Source organism: Ahaetulla prasina, chromosome 1 (genome assembly GCF_028640845.1).
Source record: "Ahaetulla prasina isolate Xishuangbanna chromosome 1, ASM2864084v1, whole genome shotgun sequence".
Classification (NCBI taxonomy): Eukaryota; Metazoa; Chordata; class Lepidosauria; order Squamata; family Colubridae; genus Ahaetulla; species Ahaetulla prasina.
In genome coordinates, this window is record NC_080539.1 from 376,022,505 (window position 1) to 376,028,504 (window position 6,000).

Consider the following 6,000-nt stretch of genomic DNA (forward strand, 5'->3'; position numbering starts at 1 on the left):
AACAATCAACCTATAAAAAAAGATGTTGAGACTCTAGATCAATGGTAGTCTATCTGGTCCCTACCGCCCACTAGTGGGCGTTTCAGCTTTCATGGCGGGCGGTAGGGGTTTTGTCCGATACTGAAGCACTTCCCTTTTTCTTAACTTAATTGACTTTTTAAAAAAAAATTCATAGCATTATTTAAAAACATTTTCATTAGGTTTTCATAAAATTCCCTGTGACAATTTAAATTTCTTAAAATATACTATTTGTATCGCCCATGCATAAGTTTAGTTCGTGTTACATGAAACTAAATGGCGCTATAGTGCGACCGCAAACAAAAGAGCCTCGTCCCAGCATAGCTCACGCATCTCCCCCCACACCACCCAGCTGTAACAGACAAGCAGAGCTGGTAGCCAGCGCCCCCCCCAAACCCAATCCACGATGCGTGAGAGGCATGCGCAGATGACGATACGTGGCGCATTATTGTGGAACCGGCGGGCGGTTAGAAAATTTTACTACTAACAGAGATACAAAAGTGGGTGGTAGGTATAAAAAGATTGACTACCCCTGCTCTAGAAAGAGTGCAGAGAAGAGCAACCAGGATGATGAGGGGACTGGAGGCTAAAACATAAGATGAACGGTTGCAGGAACTGGGCCTGGCTAGTCTAGGGAAGAGAAGGACCAGGGGAGACAGGAGAGCAGCCTTCCAATATTTGAGGGGCTGCAACAGAGATGAGGGCGTCAGGCTATTGTCCAACATTGGAGGTACAGTATTTAAGAAAAGACTGGACAGCCACTTGTCTGATATGGTATAGGTTCTCCTGCTTGTACAGGGAGCTGGACTAGAAGACCTCTCAGGTCCCTTCCAGATTCCAGTCTAGTCTAGTCTTGTCCTATATATTCTATTCTTATCCTCTCCTCCTCTCCTTTCCGCTTCTCTTCTCTTCCTCCCCTCCCCTCCCTCCCATCCTCTCCCCTCCCCTCTTCTCTTGTGGTTCTGGCGCTGAGTCGTCAGACTCTTTGTGACCACATGGGCCACAGCACACCAGCCCCAGCCCCTCCTCCGCCGTCTCCCGGAGTTTCCCCAAATTCATGTTCCTAGCATCCCTACCCTTCTCTAATTATCTCATGTTCTGCCTTCCATCTTGTTTTCCAATGATGTACACACACACACAGGGCTACTTGGCAACTTGACCGGCAGAATGACAAGAGTTGGGAGGGACCTCGGAGGTCCAACCCCCTTGCTCAAGCAGGAGACCCTGGGCCATTTCAGACAAATGGTTGTCTTCCAGTGTGGGAGACTCATGACTTCTGGGAGTAAGTTGCAGCTGCCCTGCCTTGTTTGGGCTGAGGCACTGTGGTGGGGAGGGGAGGTGGGGGGCTCAGATCCTGTCCTTTCCTGTCCGTGTTTCAGGCTACAAGGAAAAGGTTCAAGTCAAGAATCTCGAGGGAGGATGGGAAGCAGTCCAGGGACCTCCGGGGCCCTTGGGGGCCCTCCTGGCTGTGCCTAGAGGAGGGAGGTTCAAGGCTGCCCTCCTTGGGTGCCTCTTAGCCCAACGCCACACGCTGCGGGACCGTCCTGCCGCCCACCCTGGAGAACCAGTCAGATGCCAAGGCCACCTGCCCTATAGATGCCCATGAGAGGGAGCGAGGAGGGAAGGAGACTCTGTCTGCACAGAGAGCGAGCGAGAGCGCTCCAGCCTTTACAGGAATAATTCTATTTCTCTCACCAGCCTTCGGGCTCTTTCTCCCCACCAACCGACCACCTCAGACCCTTCCGTCCCAAGAACAAGGAGGCTTCCGCCAGTGCGGTCTTGATGATCTCTGGGGGGGACCTCCTCCGGTTCCCTAGTCGGCTCCAAAACTTAAAACTCTTACAAGCGATTAGAAGCGCGGCTGATGAACTGATTCTTCCCTGAATTCGTGCGGAACCCAAAAACCCGACCTGGGACTGGGGAGGAGGCAGCGATCTCATCACAGCCTCCCCCCCGCCGAGAGACCCCGGAGAAAAATCGGGGGGGGGCTCAGCCGGAGGAAGCGGCGACCCCTCCAGCTCGGGGCCGCTTCTGCCCGGCGAAGGGGGCGAAGGCAGGACGTGTGTGTGGGGGGGTATCTTTCCTCCTCCTTCCCTGAAAAACAACGTTGATCTCCCCCTTCCTCCCGGGCTAGCCGCCTTCCCCATCATCCCCAGCCAGCCCCCCAAGAGAGGGCGATGGGAGTGGAAGTCCCATAACGGAGGAGAGCTACGTCTTTCCTTTCCCTTTTCACCGGTCGGCATCGCCTCTGCGCCCCTTTGAAGATGCGCAAGGGGTCCCGTTTCCAAAGCCCCCCCTCCCGCCACGAAGCGAGAAACTGCGGGACATTTCGCCCCCTCCCCAAACCCGCCGTCTTGGCCCCAAATGGCACCCAATTTCCCAGCCCTGGCGCGAAGATCGGAATACGGATCCGGGGGGCCCGGACTGAGGACCTCAAGGTACCCCCAGTCCACTCCATCCCTCCTGCCCGCCTTCCAGGTCTCCCCAACCCAACGCCAGACCTGCCGCCACCGCCGCCGCGTCCTCCGGTGGCTCTTTCGGCGGGCTGCGGTCGCTGCAAGAGACTTGCGGCTTAGGGCGGGTGGAGCTCAGCTGGGGCGGGGGAGGGCGGGGCCGGCCTGTGAGCGTGGCCAGAGCGCCCAGGGGTCTCCCGAGGCAGAGGGGGCTGCTAGGGCTGCCTCTTACCGCCTCTGAGATCGTGCAGAAGGCAAAATGAAAGAGCAACCAGGAGGATTAGGGGACTAGAGGCTACAACATACGATGAACGGTTGCAGGAACTGAGCCTGGCTAGTCTGGTGAAGAGAAGGACCAGCGGAGACAGGATAGCATCTTCCAATATTTGAGGGGCTGCCCCAGAGAGGAGGAAGGGGGTCAAGCTATTCTCCAAAGCCCCCGAAGATCAGACAAGGAGTAAAGGATGGAAAGTAATCAAAGAGCGAAGTAACCTGGAATGAAGGAGAAACTTCGTAACAGTGAGAACAATTAACCAGTGGAACAGCTTGCCACTAGAAATTGCGGGCACTCTATGACTGGAAGTTTTAAAGAAGAGTCTAGAGCAGGGGTCTGCAACCTTAAAACACTCAGAGCCACTTCAGCCTGTCCCCACGCCCCCTCCCAGAACACAAAACCCAAAACCTGGGTGGGCGTGGCCAACTTGACCTCACTCACGCCCAGTCACATGACACACACCCACACACGCACACCCACACACCCCTCACGCCTACCGGGTTTTGTGACTCCACACGTTTTCTACGGGGGAAATCGGTCTCTCCCTCTTTTCCTCCCTCTCCTCTCTTTCTCTATGCCCCTCTCCCCCTCCTTTTTCCCTTTCTCTCCTCTTTCCTTTTCTGCCTCCCTCCCTCTTTATCTTCTTCTCCTCCCTCTCTCATTTCTCTCTCTCTTTCACTCTCTCCTCTTTCTTTTTCTGTCTCCCCCCCTCATCTCTCTCTTTTTCTCTCTATCTCCCTCTCCCTTTAATTATTTATTTATTTTATTTATTTATTTTTTCACAACAGTATATATAAGCATAAGCATGAAAGTAACTATATAATATATAAGCATATATATATTTAAGCATAAGCATGCAATAACTATATTAATTTGATATAATGAAAGGGAACAATAGGACAGGAACGGTAGGTAGGCACATTTGTGCTCTTATGCACACCCCTTATGGTCCTCTTAGTAATGGGGTGAGGTCAATAATAGATAGTTTTTGGTTAAAGCTTTGGGGATTTTGGGAAGAGACCACAGAGTCAAGCATTAACAACTCTGTTTCTGAAGTCATATTTTCTGCAATCAAGATTGGAGCGGTTCACATTAAGCTTAAATCTATTGTGTGCTCGTGTATTGTTGTGACTGAAGCTGAAGTAGTCTTCAACAGGAAGGACATTGTAACAGATGATTTTATGAGTTAAACTCAGGTCCTGTCAGAGGCGGCGTCGTTCTAAGTTTTCTAAACCCAGGATTTCAAGTCTGGTGGGATAAGGTATTTTGTTGTATTCAGAGGAGTGGAGAACTCTTCTTGTAAAATATATCTCTCTCTATATAAAATATTTTATATATATATATATATATATATATGTAGGTCTTTGGTTATTCGGGTTTTCTCCCGCGTAAAATTGGAAGTGTCTTGGCGACGTTTCGACGAAGTCTCATTCATCTTCAGGCTTCAGCTTCGTGCTTCTGGGAGCAATGTGTGATTACAGCTGTTTCTTCCTTTTTAACTGCTAGTGGGGGTTTGAACTGATTGGGTGGGAGCTTGGCTGGGCTCTGATTGGGTGGGGGTTTTTGTGCTCTGATTGGCTGGGGTGTGTCCTGTTTGGGTGGGGGCTTGGTTGTGCTCAGATTAGTCTGAGTTGCAGGGGATTTGAGCTGGTGAGCTGCACTGCTGCTGTTTGGCTTCGTGTTCGTGGTGGTGCTACATCTTCATAGTGGGTGTCAGTCTGCTGCATGTATGGATTGGAGGGTTTGAAATGGCTAATGTTGCAGCTGCGGTCTGGCTTCTGGTCCTTGGTCGTGCTTCCTGATCAGTGTGGGTTTGGGTGTGCTTTCTGGGTGGATGTGTGGTGGTGACATCCTGTGTGGACCTCGTGAGTGTGGGTCTGGTGTCATTCCTTGTGTTAGGGACACGTTTGTCAATAAGGGCAGGTTTCCAAATGGCTGGTAGGCGGGAGGTATCATCTCGTTTGTTCATGCTGTGTGGGCGTTTTTCTATCTCGATGGATGTCACCACCACACATCCACCCAGAAAGCACACCCAAACCCACACTGAGGTCCACACAGGATGTCACCACCACACATCCACCCAGAAAGCACACCCAAACCCACACTGATCAGGAAGCACGACCAAGGACCAGAAGCCAGACAGCAGCTGCAACATTAGCCATTTCAAACCCCTCCAATCCATACATGCAGCAGACTGACACCCACTATGAAGATGTAGCACGACCACGACCACGAAGCCAAACAGCAGCAGTGCAGCTCACCAGCTCAAATCCCCCTGCAACTCAGACTAATTTGAGCACAACCAAGCCCCCACCCAAACAGGACACACCCCCATCCAATCAGAGCACAAAAAAAACCCCATCCAATCAGAGCACAGCCAAGCTCCCACCCAATCAGTTCAAACCCCCACTAGCAGTTAAAAAGGAAGAAACAGCTGCAATCACACATTGCTCCCAGAAGCACGAAGCTGAAGCCTGAAGATGACGAATGAGACTTCGTTGAAACGTCACCAAGACACTTCCAATTTTACGCGGGAGAAAACCCGAATAACCAAAGACCTACATACAAACACCCGCGAAAACCTCAGAAAACAAATATATATATATATATATATATATATATATATATATTTATATAAAATATATAAAAATATATATATTATATATAAGATATATAAAATATATATCTCTTCGTCTCCTCCTCCTCTCATTTCTCTCTCTCTTTCACTCTCTCCTCTTTCTTTTTCTGTCTCCCCCCATCTCTCTCTTTTTCTCTTTATCTCCCGCTCCCTCATCCCCCTCTTATTCTTTTTTTCCCTCTCTTGCTTTCTCCCCCCCCCACCATGTGTGTATATGTGTGTGTGTGTGATCCCCATCTCTGTGTCCCTTCTCACTCTCCCGAAAGCCCTGCGTGGTCTCCTTGGGGCTTTTGGTTACCCATTTTTCTTTCTTCCTTTTGAAAATCCGGGCTGGCTGAGAAATGAAGGAACCGCAATGGAGCTTCCCTCCTCCTCCTTTTCCTCCTCTTGCGACCCCCCTGGCCAGCTGTGGTGGGGCTGTGCACGAAGGAGGGAGGGGGAGGAGGAGAGAAGCCTCCACCGCAGGTTCGGCCAGCCCGGACTTCCAAAAGGGAAAAAGAAAAATGGGTAACAAAAAGCCCCAAGGAGAGCAGGCGGGGCTTTCGGGAGAGTGAGAAGGGACACAGAGGGGGATGGGGGGTGGGGGGTGGGGAGAGAGAGAGAGGGAAAGAGATGGG